Source organism: Ranitomeya imitator, chromosome 1 (assembly GCF_032444005.1).
Source record: "Ranitomeya imitator isolate aRanImi1 chromosome 1, aRanImi1.pri, whole genome shotgun sequence".
NCBI lineage: Eukaryota > Metazoa > Chordata > Amphibia > Anura > Dendrobatidae > Ranitomeya > Ranitomeya imitator.
The window spans coordinates 1,207,093,800-1,207,110,816 of record NC_091282.1 but is presented as its reverse complement, the minus strand read 5'-3'; the positions used below and the strand labels follow the sequence as shown (position 1 = coordinate 1,207,110,816).

The 17,017-nt window shown below is 43.1% G+C and overlaps 1 protein-coding gene across 6 annotated transcripts in view; it reads right to left on the bottom strand.

Moving 5' to 3' along the window:
- The window catches only part of THNSL2 (threonine synthase like 2), a 90,480-nt gene that overhangs the window by 30,166 nt on the left and 43,297 nt on the right, over positions 1–17,017 (bottom strand). The window contains exon 1 of one of the 6 annotated variants that reach the window (XM_069744947.1): positions 6,554–6,575. The exons of the other annotated variants lie outside the window; for them this stretch is intronic. The gene's annotated coding sequence lies outside the window, so the exon portion shown is untranslated. Of the gene's footprint in view, positions 1–6,553; positions 6,576–17,017 lie in introns of those variants that run through there. 6 annotated transcript variants of the gene reach the window in all.

Sequence of the window (17,017 nt, the reverse complement as noted above, 5' to 3'; positions counted from 1 at the left end):
GTCATGGGTACCAGGTTCACCCCTAGTTATGCTAACTTATACGTAGGGAAATGGGAAGATGAAACCATTTACAATAATGGTACACTTAGGGTGAACCTGGTCCTATTGTGGCATTTTATTGATGATCTTGTTTTTATTTGGTCTGGTGGTCCTATCTTACTGTTGAATTTTATCAAAGAATTAAATAAAAATCAATATTTTTTTAATTTTACAGCCACCACCAGTACCAAAGAAATCAATTATTTAGATTTACAGATTTTGATTGAGGAAAAAATTATTCACACTCACGCATACCATAAACCTACGGACTCTAACAATTATATCTCTTTGGACAGTTGCCATCTCCCAAGTTGGCTTATTAACGTCCCTAAAAGCCAACTGATAAGAAACTGCTCAAGAGCAAATGATTTTGATAAGGAAGCTGATATCTTAATTGATCGATTTTACCAAAAAGGATATGACAAGGAATCACTCACACAGACAAAACAGGTAGTGGAAAAACTACCTAGAGAAACTTTATTGAAGCATAAATATTTGGGAAATGAGGAGGTACCAATCATAACCCAATATAATGCAAATAGTAAAATTCTGAAGAAAATTGTATCTAAATACTGGAACATCTTAAAGGAGGACAAAGTGATTGGTGAAACATTGGCTAATATCCTAGATTTATACATAGGAAGGCAAGAAATCTAGGTAATAGCGCCCACGATCTCTAAACCATTGCATATAAAAACTTCCTATCTACAACATCCTTCTTCAGGTTTTTTCCATGTACAAAGTGCCTACCATGTAAAAAACTAGGCACCAAGAAACAATTTAATATTGTCAATCAGTCAATAGAAGCTGATATTAAAGATTTTATCACTTGCACCACCCAGGGGGTGATTTACGGTATAACATGCCCGTGTGGAAAATTGTATATAGGACGTACCATCCGCTCAATGAATATAAGAATTGGGGAACACCTCCGAAACATTGGCAATAAATTTATGGGCCACCCTCTATCTCAGCATTTCTTAAAGCATAATGGGATCGATCAAAGGCATAAAAGTAACTTGAATAAAGATCGTTAAAAAAAGTTGGAGTAGAGGCAATTTCATCCACCAGATGTCCAGAGAAGAAAGCAGATGGATTTTCCAGATGAACTCTTTGATACCTAATGACCTCCGAGTATTTTTTAGTGTTCGTAGATTTAGTTTTCGTTACCTCATCTGAATGATTTACAGCTATTAGCCAGTTTGATTACATGTGGGGATTCCCTAGCAACCAGGTAACCCCCACATGTACTCAGCCTGGCTAATAGCTGTAAATCATTCAGCTGAGGCGACAAAAACTAAAGGTACCGTCACATTAAGCGACGCTGCAGCGATCTAGACAACGATCCCGATCACTGCAGCGTCGCTGTGTGGTCGCTAGAGAGCTGTCACACAGACAGCTCTCCAGCGACCAACTATGCGAAGTCCCCTGGTAACCAGGGTAAACATCGGGTTACTAAGCGCAGGGCCGCGCTTAGTAACCCGATGTTTACCCTGGTTACCAGCGTAAACGTAAAAAAAAAAAACACTACATACTTACATTCCGGCATCTGTCCTCTCCGGCGCTCTGCTTCTCTGCACTAAGCGCCGGCCGGAAAGCAAAGCACAGCGGTGACGTCACCGCTGTGCTTTCCGGCCGCTGCGCTTACACAGTGCAGAGAAGCAGAGCACCGGAGAGGACAGACACCGGAATGTAAGTATGTAGTGTTTGTTTGTTTTTTACATTTACACTGGTAACCAGGGTAAACATCGGGTTACTAAGCGCGGCCCTGCGCTTAGTAACCCGATGTTTGCCCTGGTTACCAGTGAAGACATCGCTGAATCGGCATCACACACGCCGATTCAGCGATGTCTGCGGGAGATCCAGCGACGAAATAAAGTTCTGGACTTTCTGCGCCGACCAACGATGGCACAGCAGGATCCTGATCGCTGCTGCGTGTCAAACTGAACGACATCGCTATCCAGGACGCTGCAACGTCACGGATCGCTAGCGATATCGTTCAGTGTGAAGGTGCCTTAAATCTCCGAATGCTAACAAATACTCGGAGGACACCCGAGCGTGCTCATGAAAACCCGAGCAAGGAGTATACTCACTCATCACTAATACAGAGACCAGGAAGGGTTTCCGTCTTAAAGGCAGGACTTTGACTTTGAGTCAAGATCCTCTCATGTGGATTCAGGGTCAAACCTCAGACATTGTCCCAGACGAGCCGCCGCAGCAGATAAGATCGGTGCTACAGGCTGCCAGTTTCTGTATTAGCAGCTGCAGCAGATCCCACGCATATCTGTACTAAAAAGTATCAAAAACACTGCTTCATACCTGCATCAACTAAGGGGGAAATACATATAAAAAAAGCAGCAAACGCGTAAAAAATAGTGCAGCTTGTTATTGCGTCGTGTGGTGCGGACAGCTGCAGAAAAAAAGCAGCTGAAAATATGCAACAGTTACGCTAAGTGGGAACACATAAAAGTAAGAGGTTACGGTAGGTAGTTTCCGGCACATCCATCATGTAATAAAACCAATTTTATTGATTAAAACAAGGTTCTGAGTAGTGATGAGCGTACTCAGATAAGGCGTTATATAGCATGCTCGTGTCCTAATCGAGTATTTCGGCGTGTTTGAATAACATGCTCGAGTTGGCACCATGGTCTGCCTCGAGACTGTTCGATAGCATTAACACATGCACTGATTGCCTGTTTGTTAGGCACTCCCTGCAAAAAACGCAGCAAAACCCGCTTTTTGTCTGCAGCTTTTTTACTGCCAAGAGATCAGGTTTTAGCTGCAGCAATAAAGCAACGTGTGAACATAGCCTTAGGACGCAGTCAGACTACCGTATAAATCAGACCGAGATTGGACTGCAATGCACAGAGGCCGGCGGCTCTCCCGACCCGAGCGTGACTGCTTCATATATTTCTGCGCAGCTGTCGCATTTAGGTCAGGAGAGCTGCCGACCAGTCCGGGCACTGCGTTCCACTCCGATTTATACGTCTGTCTGACTTCGCCCTACACCTGCCAATTAACCCCATATCTGCTGGTTACTGGTGTTATCTGAAATTACAGGTTCCCTTTAACTATAAACGTGGTAGAAAAATACGAATGGAAATTTGTTGTGTTTTTCGATCCCAAGACTTTTCCAAAAAAAAACATGCAATTTAAAAGTGATCAAAACGTCGTAAGTACCACAAATTATTCAACAAAACCATACATCTCGGTGTACAAAGACAAGCCCTCCGTCAATGGAAAAATAACAAAGTTATGGATCTTGAATAAAGGCGTCACTTTTTTTTTATTTAGAATATTCCGCATATTTTTAAGACCGAAATCGGAACGTTTTTTTTTCTTCACAATGAGGCGTATGAGCCCTGAACATAATTTATTTACTTAAAAAAAAAGAAAGAGATGTACAGTAAACTACACATGCAAAGCGCTCAATATATATATATATATATATATATATATATTTGTGTATCTATATGTCTTTAAGAATATGGGAAACTGTGTAAATTACATATAGAATTTTAATTGTTGTAAACGTTCTTTATTAATTTTCACAGGTTTTTTTTGTCCTCTTAGGTAACTTGAACCTGCAATCAATTGATCACTTGCCCTTTATACTGCCGTACTGTTGACCCCTTTAAGGAACTCTTGTTCCATTCTTTACTCCACCAAGAGTCTCCACTGCTGCTCTGTATCTGGCATTGCCTGCAGTGCTGTCATCACTAGAGATGAGCGGATATGTTCGGAAAAAGATTGCCGACTCCGAATTTGCCATATTTGTGCCAAATTTACGTTTAACGATAGTTTCCGAACATATTCACTCATCTGTACTCCCATTGACTCTCGGCTTTGGTAGTCGAATATTGCAAACACGGCGATCGTAATCTGAACCGAACATTGAAATATTCGCTCATCTCTAATCATCAAAACAAATGCGGAAGCCAATCGTTCAGTTCAACGGCTCTGACCGGGACCTTCGTCTACATTGGCAAAGCCGCTGAACTTAATAATTACAGTAGCTTCTGCTCTGTCCATGTGATTTTAGCCCTGTAGATTATAACACACACACCGAGAACAGCGGTGGAGACTTACTGGTGTCCCTAGGGACAGAGAGTAGAGTTCAGATTGGTTTTTAATACCAAACTGCGTCTGTGACAAACATTTCCTAAACAGAACAACCGCTTAAATCTTTTTTTTGCTCAATGCTTAACAATTTTAATGACTACCAGTATTCACAATGTACTAAACATTCACGTGGTTGTCAGATCAAGTAAATATACCCACAGATTGGACACCAGTTTGGTAATTGACTTAAAAAGTAAGCTTCAAAACCTAAATACGTAGATGTTTTTCTTCTATATTGTGGAGTATTCCATGTTCTTCATGAATCATTATTAGGGAGGTGAAAGTCCACGGGTGGGGCATGCTGGTAGATCTCCTTTAATGTTTTGTTTATATAGAAATAAGACTAATTTCAGACTTTGTGCTGCTCTACACTTCAATGAGGGAACTATGGATAAGTGCTGCTACTGTGTCTCCACCCTTGTGTGCACCAAAGAGACATTCACATACACCCCGAGGGACAGAAACTATGACAATGAACATCAGAAAGGCCAGACCTGTTGACCATCAGATAGTTACCCTGCTCGTAAACCTACGGACAATTTGGTTGATGCAATCATCCTAATGGATGCACACTTCTCTTTGTGTAGATTTAGATTCTTGTCTTTTGGGAGGGTCATGTAACTTGTTTGGTCTTTGCCACCATTAGACATTCTTGAGTCAGAGCAGTCATACAGGGGAATATCATCTGGTAACTTGGTTCTTGAAGTTAGTTGACCACATGCTTTAAATAGGTGTCATGCGAACAATTGTCTAGATCGACAAGCAGCTATCTGTCCCAATAGTTGCTTATGGGGCCCAAAGGTCCCTTTGACCAATACTATTGAAATCATATGATATTTAGTGGCTCTTTTTGAGGATTGCGCATTGGGACCTAAAGACCTCAAGTTAAGCCACTACGTCCCCACTCCCCCATCCTGTGCATGTCCAGTCATAGAAGGAATGAGCCACTGCCAGACTTATTAACATCCAACATGCCAATTCATTTTTTCTCCCGACATTTGCCATTGAGGGAGAGGCCAATGGTAATCCAGAAAAGTTCTAATAATGGTGAGTAATGTAATACCATTACATCCGACAGTTGTATTCCTGATAGTAGTCTGAAGGTGTGTTACATAAATTGCTATTGCTGCAGGAGAAATAGACTCCTTGAGAGGAGAGTCAGGAGAACCTCATATTAAACAGTCTTATGGCTTCCCCAAGATTGCAAGGTTTGGATGAGATTCATTTACGCCCATTAGAGATGAGACAATTAATTTGCAGGTCCAACAGCCAAGTCAACTTTCCATGGCTGCTGGATGTGAGCCCTGCAAAGCATTTTTCCCTTGACTGCATCCTTGGCTCCTCGTTTCATTAGTCAACCTTGTGTTATGTCGGTCATGCATCAATCCGACTAATCAACAGAGGAGCCATGGCTGCCGTCAGGTAAGAGTCAGTACACAAGTCTCCCATCCAGTGGCTAAAGAATACTAAACTGGCCACTAGATCAGGGTCCGGCAAGTTTATTCTCTCATCTATAAAGCCCACTTTAAAACATGTTGAATATGACCATGACTGAAGATCAGAACTTTTTGTCTCATTGGCTCTTAATCATTTTGTCATGCTTCATTACTATTTTCCCTAATTGTCGCCATGTGCCGCTCTGTTCTCAAAGTCACTTTCCAGCCCCTCTAAGCCATGAACCAGTTAATTAATGGAGATTTCATTATTGTTATCTCACTGATATGAAGTAGCACAATGTCCCATGTGATGAGTGACAATAAAGGCATCAGGTCCTAACAACCTGCTGGTAGCTTCAGACAGGAGAAGGCCGGGCAGGAGCCGCTGATAAGGCGGCCATCGATCACACTATACCATCACTACTCAGGTGATAGTCACTGGTGACAACAATCTGTTATCTATGGGGACATCATCTCTTTATATAACCAAGTAATGGGATAACATCTCACTGACACTGCCGCCTCGTTTACTCCAAACACTGTAAGAAGCACCATGTAAATGAAAGGGGAGAAGACTGATGATAAATGTTTCTCTACTCTTGATTTTTTTTTATGAGGTTCAAAGAAGAATTTTTTAATTACTTTTATTTTTTTGCTTGTTTTTTCATTTTTCTTTTTTATTTCTTGTTATTGTTACACTTAGATGTATATTCTAATTATGCATTTTTTCTCACTTTTTGTGCATTTTATAGTTCAAGCAAAGTGGTTGTGTTTTCGGGCAAACTTATCCAAACTGAGGGTTCAAAGATGTTGAACTGTGCGTAATTTGGGGGGAAGGGGGTGTTCTTTTTCCCTATAGGATTTTAGGTGGAGTGTGAAAAAGTACATTCCTACAAAAAAATTGTATTTATCAATACAGAATCGTCAGATACCTAGAAGTTCATAAAACTTAGTACCTTTTTATTTCAGGCCATACTGGTGCAGCGCCCCAGAGACCTGGTTGTTGCAGTATGGCCCCAAAGCGAGTAGCGGTACGTCCGATGGCACTAAAGAGTTCTCCTGACCAGGTATCACCAGAACACATTACACTTCACACTCCGGCCACTAGGGGGAGAAAAAGGCTTTATTTATTGGGCCACTCCTCACACTAGTAAAACTAGGGGCTGGGGAGGAAGTTAGTCAGAAGCTGGCTGGCTTGGAACCAGGCAACATCCCGTGGCAGGGGGTGTTGCAGGGAGAAGGCACAGGGGGGTCCCTGTCAGGCGTGGGAACCTGGCAGGCGCCTAGCGAACAGAACAGAACGTAACGGAACCGCGCCTGCACACCTTGCGGCGGTATCCTAAAAAAGAGACAAGAGGGGAAGAATATTGTGGAACAGTGTAAACGAGATCAGCACAAAGGAGAGCCAGTAAGAGTCGTGCCGAGAGAGGAAGGCAATATCTTACTGAGGCGCGTAGTCGGTGGCCGGATCACCGTAGGAGTAACTGACTTCAGGCCTTACTTCAAATTCCGTTGGACAGTTGATTATAGGTTGGCTGTCTACCTTTTACACCTACGAAGACATAGGGGGCAACATTGGGAGAGGGGCGTCTCTAGGGTCCCGGAAGACCTCCAAGCCTTCCCGTCAAACGGGTGGCGTCCTAGCCATACTATATCTGGGGGACGTTAGAAACTAGCAACATCTGGAACCAAAGAACGAGAGAGAGAGAGAGAAAGCTGTAGAGAACGAACGAAGGAGAACAGCAGTTGTGAGGACTATTCCGAATGCTCAGCAGGGTAGGACTACAACACACAGGCGCTATTGGTAGGCAACGATTTCCATCTGCGAGGGAAACTCTGGATGTGCCCATCGGACCGGCCGGTCTCTCATAGCCCGGTTGAACGTGCTCTGGACTGAGTGTACTGAAGCCTTCAGTAAAAGGTAAAGAGACTGCAACCCTGTGTCCTCGTTATTGCCTGCACCTCACACCATCTCCATCCACACTACTGGGAAGCCCTGGGGATTTACTTCACCTGTGGGAAGGTATACCATCCAGCTGCCATTCCATCACCCCAGCGGACCCCACAGCAGCGTCGGTCACCCTGACCGAACACCACAGGTGGCGTCACGAACTACTGACAGACTGTACTACCATTTTCATTGGACGCCCCTTAGCAGGGTCACGACCAGGTCCAGCCACCGTGACAACCGCAGAACCGAAGGAGAAGGGACCGGTACCGAGTGACTTGTGGCCCTGTGTCTGGGGGCGCTCCACTGGCGCCATGTGATCTTATTTGATACTAGATGGTGGCCCAATTCTAACGCATCGGGTATTCTAGAATTTGCATGTCCACGTAGTATATTGCCCAGGGATGTAGTATATTGCCCAGCCACGTAGTATATTGCCCAGCCACATAGTATATTGCCCAGCCACGTAGTATATTGCCCAGTCACGTAGTATATTGCCCAGCCACGTAGTATATTGCCCAGCCACGTAGTATATTGCTCAGTGACATAGTATATTGATATTGTCTATGTTTTTATTATGTGTTGTCCACACTTAGGACATACTCTTTTTTTGTGGCATTAAATTGCATTGTCATTAGTTTATCATCACATCTAATAATATCTGATAGGGTCAAAGAGTGAGAGTCTTTATTGAGCGGGGGCGTCACATCATACTTATTGGGTGCTGACCCAGGCGGACAGCAAGGGAATGGTTTAAGGCGAATCAGTCCCCAAATTTCCCTTCCGTTATGTGACCCAATTTATAAGTGTCTGTTTCTCTGCATCGAGGTGCTGTGAGTGCCTGTTTCATAGGTTAATAAAGATACGTTTTTAGGTGCTTTGGTTTTTTCTACCTATAAGGGGCCCATAATTATTGTTTTTTTGTTGTTCATAAGAGCAGAATCCCAATGCTCCTGCCCTAAAAAATGCAGTAAGATGTGTCATCTAGGCTGCATCAAAAAGAGAAAAATGCATGAAAAAACCTCAGCAAGAACACAATAATCACAGCACATTATTGTTACATATTTTGGTGCAGAAAAAAAGCCCGAACAAACATTTATAATTATTCATATAGCAACCAGGCAGTGCCCCCATGGCTTTTTTCCATGGAGAAATCATCAGCGCAACTAAAAGATCAGATCACTATAACACATGTCATAATGATCAAGGTGACCAATAAAAAGGGGTAGCGCTTACCAGCAGCAGGACACGCAAGACCCTAGGCCAGGTGATAGAGCCCCGACGTGCGTTTCGCGTGTCTGATACACCGCTTTCTCAAGGGATACCTGCACTTCGCTTATTAAGTGATTAGACTCACTGGCACTTTTTTACATGAGATCTGTGCAATATACTGCAGCGGGACCTACTGACCCTGGTATCTCTGCCTTTTTTCTGGACTGCGTCTTATTATGGACTGTCATATACTTTTAACACTTTTGTATTTACTAAGAAAATTTTGATCTTTTATCATACACACTTGTTTGCTCCCCTTTTTCTCTTATTGTGCATACAGTATGATGGCCCCACAGTCCCTTGCATACAGTATGATGGCCCCACAGTCCCCTGCATACAGTATGATGGCCCCACAGTCCCCTGCATACAGTATGATGGCCCCACAGTCCCCTCCATACAGTAAGATGGCCCCAGAGACCCCTACATAGAGTATGATGGCCCCACAGACCACTACATACAGTATGATGGCCCCACAGTCCCCTCCATACAGTAAGATGGCCCCAGAGACCCCTACATAGAGTATGATGAACCTACAGTCGCCTACATACAGTATGATGGCCCCACAGTCCCCTACATACAGTATGATGGCCCCACAGACCACTACATACAGTATGATGGCCCCACAGACTCCTACCTACAGTATGATGGCCCCACAGACTCCTACATACAGTATGATGGCCCCACAGACTCCTACATACAGTATGATGAACCCACAGACTCCTACATACAGTATGATGGACCCACAGACTCCCACATACAGTATCATGGACCCACAGACTCCTACATACAGTATGATGGTGGACCCACAGACGCCTACATACAGTATGATGAACCCACCGACTCCTACATACAATATGATGGACCCACAGACGCCTACATACAGTATGATGAACCCAAAGACTCCTACATACAGTATGATGAACCCACCGACTCCTACATACAGTATGATGGACCCACAGTCTCCTACAATGATGGACCCACAGTCTCCTACATACAGTATGATGGCCCCACAGACTCCTACATACAGTATGATGGACCCACAGACTCCTCCATACAGTATGATGGACCCACAGTCTCCTACATGCAGTATGATGGACCCACAGTCTCCTCCATACAGTATGATGGACCCACAGTCTCCTACATGCAGTATGATGGACCCACAGATGCCTACATACAGAATGATGGACCCACAGTCCCCTACATACAGTATTATGGCCCCAGATACCCCTACATACAGTATGATGAACCCACAGTCGCCTACCTACAGTATGATGGCCCCACAGACTCCTACATACAGTATGATGGACCCACAGACTCGAACATACAGTATTATGGACTCTGAGCGGGGGGGGGGGGGGCACCTGCCGTCGAGGGCCCAGTGCCTGTGCCATTGCCCGCCAGTGGCCCTCCCTGCCTGCTCCAGGCCCCGGCACTTGCGATCCTTGCCTCTCTCCACTCCACAGCTGCAGCATCTTCTGCGTCCTCTGACTGTAAAGTTCAGGTCAGAGAGCACAATGATGTCATGTCTGTGCGCCCACTGCCTGAACAGTCAGTGCTGAGAGCCGGAAGATGGAGACGCTGAGGAGTCCAGAGCAGAGCAGCGACCAGCGAGGAGAGGTGAGTATTTCATTTTTTTATGTTTGGAGAATCTTATGGGGCCAATTACATATGGAACCAATTACATATGGAGTAGTATATGGTGCCCAATATACAGCTCTGGCAAAAATTAAGAGACCACTGCAAAATTTTCGGTTTGTCTGATTTTTCTCTTTATAGGCATATTTTTGAGTAAAATGTAAATTGTTCTTTTATTCTATAAACTACTGACAACGTCTCCGATGTTCCAAGCAATACATTTTGCATTTATTTTCTAAAAATGAGAAATGGTCAAAATAACAAAAAAATGCATTGCTTACAGACCTCAAATAATGTAAAAAAAAAGTTCAGAATCATTTAGAAACAACAATACTAATGTTTTAACTCAAGACGAGTTCATAAATCAATATTTTGTGGCATAACCATGATTTATAAACACAGCTTTCATGCGTCTTGGCATGCTTTCCACCAGTCTTTCACACTGCTTTTAAAGGGCGACCTTTGCCAATACTGGTACAAAAATTTAAGCAGTTCTTGTTTGTTCGATGGCTTTTGACTAACCATCTTCCTCTTGATTATATTCCAGAGGTTTTCAATGGGGTTCAGGTCTGGAGATTGGGCTGCCCATGACAGGGATTTGATGTAGTGGTCCTTCATCCACACCTTGATTGACCTAGCTGTGTGGCATGGCGCATTGTCCTGCTGGAAAAAAAACAGTCCTCAGAGTTGGGGAACATTGCCTGAGCAGAAGGAATCAACTGTTATTCCAGGATAACCTTGTATGAGGCTTGATTCATACATCCTTTGCAAAGAACAACCTTCCCAATTCCAGCCCTGCTGAAGCATCCTCAGATCATCACCGATCCTCCACCAAATTTCACAGTGGGTGCAAGACACTGTGGCTTGTACGCCTCTCCAGGTCTCAGTCTAACCATTTATTTGGTTATAGCGCAGGGGCCGACTGATCGATCTTGCTACAGAGTGTTCATCCATAAAGTCACCATGGCTTGACATTGAGACAAAGGCTGTTGAAAAAGATATCTTCAACTGATTAATGGCACCAAACTGCGCGGCATCTAGGAGGGTCTAGTGGTTGTAAGGTTTTTTCAGATAGATGGCATAGTACAATAGAAGGAGCACCCCTCACATTTGTTTGGAGACCATTCTTTCATAACATACAATCCTAACTGGACAACATCTGCAAAAGACATTTCCTTGAGAAGAAGGCTCTCCAGAAGACAACCTCAGTATAAGACTACTCTGTGCAAACTCAGAGCAGAATTCCTGTGCCAGTTTCTTAAGGCCCCGTCACACATAGCGACGCTGCAGCGATACCGACAGCGATCCGGATCGCTGCAGCGTCGCTGTTTGGTCGCTGGAGAGCTGTCACACAGACAGCTCTCCAGCGACCAACGATCCCGAGGTCCCCGGTAACCAGGGTAAACATCGGGTAACTAAGCGCAGGGCCGCGCATAGTAACCCGATGTTTACCCTGGTTACCATCGTTAAAGTAAAAAAAAACAAACGCTACATACTTACCTATCGCTGTCTGTCCTCGGTGCTCTGCTTCTCTGGTCTGGCTGTGAGCACAGCGGCCGGAAAGCAGAGCGGTGACGTCACCGCTCTGCTTTCCGGCTGACCGGCGCTCACAGCCAGAGCAGAGAAGCAAAGCGCCGAGGACAGACAGCGATAGGTAAGTATGTAGCGTTTGTTTTTTTACTTTTAGGTTAGTTACCCGATGTTTACCCTGGTTACCAGCGAAGACATCACTGAATCGGCGTCACACACGCCGATTCAGCGATGTCAGCGGGACCTCAACGATCAAAAAATGGCCCAGGCCATTCCGACACGACCAGCGATCTCACAGCAGGGGCCTGATCGCTGGTACGTGTCACACAGAGCGAGATCGCTACTGAGATCGCTGTTGCGTCACAAAACTTGTGTGACGGGGCCTTTAGATCTACTATTTTTTGAGAGACCACTTTTCAATGAAACTGTAGTTTCCTTTAATTCCACCTGAGCTCTAATGTCTTTAATCCCTACTCAAAATGAAGAAGCCAAGGACTGACAAGTTCTGTACACAATCTAAAGAGATTTATTGTTACGCGTTGACTCACAATTGAGAACATTTTCTCTCTCTCCACCTTCCAGACCAGAAACACAAGGCAAAAGTGTCTGGGGGTCTAATGGCAAAACAAATGATGTAAATGGTGGAGTGTGTACTGACAAACTGCTGAGCATGCAGAAAATCCATGAGGCTGTGTGACCACAATTAGTTTTTTAGGTGCGTTTTTGATGCTGCATATTTTTAAATCAAATATGCAACGCACTTCAGTTCCACCAAAGTGGATAGGATTCATATTCATAGAGATCTCAAGGCTACCATGCTTCTTTTTTAACTCGGTGTAAACTGACGTGTTTTCGGTAAGAAAGCCACTGGTTGAACACTTGAGCCGACAGCTTATCTCAGAGAGGACAATATGATCGGAGTTCCAAAATCAGACCTGCCCAATCGACATAACTCCCGACCACCAGTCAGCAGGTGCCCCCATATACATTAGACCATTAGCCAATCCCATCGATATCGGAGGGTTCAGACGACATTAGTCTAATGTGTTTGGGGGCTTAAGTCAGACATAACTAATTAATAATTTTTGCGATAGGAGTGAGGACTATTGGGGTGACACAAGAGGTGAAAAGTTCTTATGTTGTACAAGGGTTGCCAACTTGATTTTTTTTTCTGGATAGCTTCTTCAAAAATCCCGGACAGCCAAGTTTTATTTTACGGACACATTAAAAAACCATAATAAATCATTAAGATGTTTATACATGAAACGACACACAGCCCATAATTCTCAGATGATGACATCTTTTACAAACTGTCCTGGAATGTCTACCTTGCTTTGTACTATGGTACAGATATCTTTCATAATACATAAGAAAGTAGATATAAAGCTAAAAGAGTCTTTCTCCAAGTCACCCACTAAGTACCTTCCAAAAACCATACAATCACATGAATGTACTCTAGGTACTTATGCAGACTTTACAAACTCTGGGTAAAAGAGCATCTAGGAGATGTCCATGGGTCTTCAAAAATGAAGATGTCTTTTTTCTCAGACCTGGGCTACAAGCTGAAACAAATTGGATGGAAGCAGACTAGTAGCTGGAGCCAGCATCCTTGGGCTGGCTGCCAGGAACAAAAGGTAACAAAAAAGTTAGTCTGAATAGGTTGTAGCCCTGGACAAAGGACCAGCATAGGATCCAGGACTTACCCAGTCCCTCAGGGATATGAATTCTTCACCTTAAGTGGATAGAATTACAGATCTGTTAAAGAGAATTTGCATTAAGTCCTCTGACCTGTTGCCCTATTTAATACTTTAATTGTTAACGATTTGAAGACCAAAACACCCAGTGTGTCCTCTCTTGAGATAAATTGTTCCCAATCTGTATGTTAATGTGCACCTTTAGCACTTTGGGGCTCTCACATCACTATGGGCCTGATTCATTAATTTTGACATTGTCGTGATCGATTGGCTCCACTGGAGTGAAATGCGCCTGATTCATTAAGAGTCTTTACAAACTTTACAAACTCTGGGTAAAAGAGCATCTAGGAGATGTCCATGGGTCTTCAAAAATGAACGCCACACACTGGGTGGGATTGGCATGAAAATGCTCAATGTTGCAAAACTTTTATACAACATCCAACTGTGTAATATGTTCTAAACTAGGAGACTGGAACGTATAAAGGCTGGTCAGACATCTGCCTGAGATGTTTTAGTGAATCCTGCATTGAGCAGAGGTTGGACATGATGACCCCGGAGGTCCCTTCCAACTCTACCATTCTATGATTCTAAGACTGCCATCAGCACCAGGCAAACCTGGGTCACAGTGGAAAAGGATCCAGCGTCATGGACATAAAATCTTCAACCCTTGTTGGCGAGTATAAAAAACATTTTTACAGCCAAGTATTAGTTCATGTGTAGAAACACCAACGCGTTTCAGGTGTACACTCATGGTGTTTTGGAAGTAGTAGAAGTGCACTTAAATAGTTTACCGATCCAGTGAGCACAACGGTAACAATCTAATTATATGACAATATTCCAATTAGATCAACAGAATAATTATTTGTACAATACAATATCAACAAAGCTACAACTCATAACCTCACGAATAGGTAAAACTATAAGAGATGAAAATAAACAAAAAACAGTTAAGAAATATATACATTTGTAAAAGCCAAGACAAAAAATAGAAAAAGCACACGTGAATATTGACAAACAACAAGAGAGCATAGTAGTATTGTGGTTTGGTGCCCTACATTTGCGTTTCAATGGGTGTCACAAGACCTTTACTGGTGTTTTCCTATATTGTTTAATGGATTGGTATAGAGAAAACATGATTTTTTTTAATGTATTGGATAAACAAACATAAGAGTAAGGTTAGCGTTGCAACTGACGCGTTTCAGATTTTTAAAAAATAGTATTATAATTAAGGACATACTATAGGTCTGAAATGTGGCTGCTATATAAAGTTTTTAATCAGTACTTTCAATAAAGCCAATCTTCTATTATATCGGAATTTTTCAGGCTGGATCTTTTGTGAATCTACTGGGCATCATATAGCATTTTCTGGTGAGGCCTTCAGAGGAAAAATTTAGAGAAAAACTGGTTTAGCCAATATATAAGCCTAATTTTGCTATAAGTTTCACAGGGTTAAAATGAAAAATTGCACCAAATTTGAATCAAACTCGTGCAAAAATTTTGCAATATTTGTCTCCTCATTCCAAACAAGAAAATGGACAAGAAAAATGTGCGAGACTAATCTTAATATTTTCACTTTTCAAATAGTTTGTGGTGCAAATTTACAACTGCTCATGAAAAGCATAAAAATAAGAAATTGAGTGCTCAAGGTGAAAGGGAAGGGTCAAAAAAGACCACTTTTACTTTGGGCAGGGTTTTTATACATAACTTCACCTGAAAACTGAACCTTTTCCTTTGTTAGCCAAAATCGGATAATGGAGCTTTTAATAGGTGCAACCAGAGTCCATAATTGACGCCCAATGGTGGTGCAAGTGGATTTGTGGACCCACTGTGCCTCAGGACCGGGCCTACCCAGGAAGGGGCATAGCTAAGCAGCTCCCAGGTGTTCATTGGAGCTCCTGATGGTGGAGACAGACTGGGCTGCAGGTAGCCGCTAGGTACAATTCGTAGGCAGATCCCGGTACTGCAGCTGCTGACCCCAGGGATCTGGTTCACAGACATGGACTAGGGCTAAGTTCAGACCCACCGGTTTACTGGATCAGGGATTGGCCACACACATACGGATTGGGGTCCCCTGAGAACAGGGGACTTTGGGAACAGGACTGACCGCACCAGAACCAAGGCCTTCAGATTCAGGACTGGCTGTATTGGGAGCAGGGGATAACATACAGGCACTGTCCGCTCTGGGACTTGGTGACTTCGGGAACAGGACTGACCGCACTGGGACTAGGGATTCGGGTTCAGGACAATGACTACAACGGAACCAGGGATTTAGGTTCAGGAAACTGGTCACTAAGGGACCAGTGGACTTCATATCTAGTCTGGCAGAACACCACACTTCCTAATGACTAAACTCGTTGCTTGGAAAATCCCTAAGGGAGTGTCTTATATACAGGATGACTACCAGTAATTGGCTGGGAACCATCTTGCAGGTGGACAACTTGTACTAAATGCCTCTTGGCTACAAGCTGAAGGAATTTATTATATGCTGCCCCTTTTAAGAGCAGGGGAGCATCCATGCTGGGGTGTGCATAGAGCAGGAAGCATGCTGAGGAACCACACCATGGGGCCGAGGCAGAGAGTAAGCCGAAGTCCCTGCATAGAGGAACAAGGGTACACCATGCAGGGGCGTCAGATACACCCACAATGGTGCTTTTAAGTTTTGTGAACCCTTCAGAATTTTTCATATTTTTTCATAAATTTGTTTTAAAATGACAACAGATTTTCACATGTCTTAATAGTAGAAATCAAAAGAGTCAAAAGTATTAGACTGTGATTTTTTTACAATGAGGAAAATGATCCAATGTCAAAGGTCGTGAGTGGCAAAAGTATGTAAACCTTCAGGATTAGCTGGTAATTTGAAGGGGAAATTAGAGTCTGTTGTTTTCAATCAATAGGATGACAATCGAGTGTGAGCGAGTAACATGTTTTAATTAAAGAACAGGTATATATTAAAGTACGATCTTCTGTGTGCTTAGATTTTTTTACACATTTGTTTTCTAAAACGTTAGCATGCAGAAACAATTTTTTTTAAAAATTGATCTTCTCAACAAATGTTTGTGGATGAGTTCAATGGCACAAACAAATCGGATTTCTAAGGCTCTCTTCAATATGTGAAAAGTTACAAAGCCATCTCTAAAAAGTTTGGCCACCACCAATCCACAGTGAAACAGATTGTGTACTAAAGGAGGAAACTCAGGACCATTTTTACTCTCCCCACAAGTGGCTAACCAACAAAAATCACTCTAAAAACAAGGCAAATAACAGTCCAGGACATCAAAAAAGATCTCATGATAACCTGTAAGCAACTAAAGGCCTCTCTCACATGTTCATAAGTCCTTCTT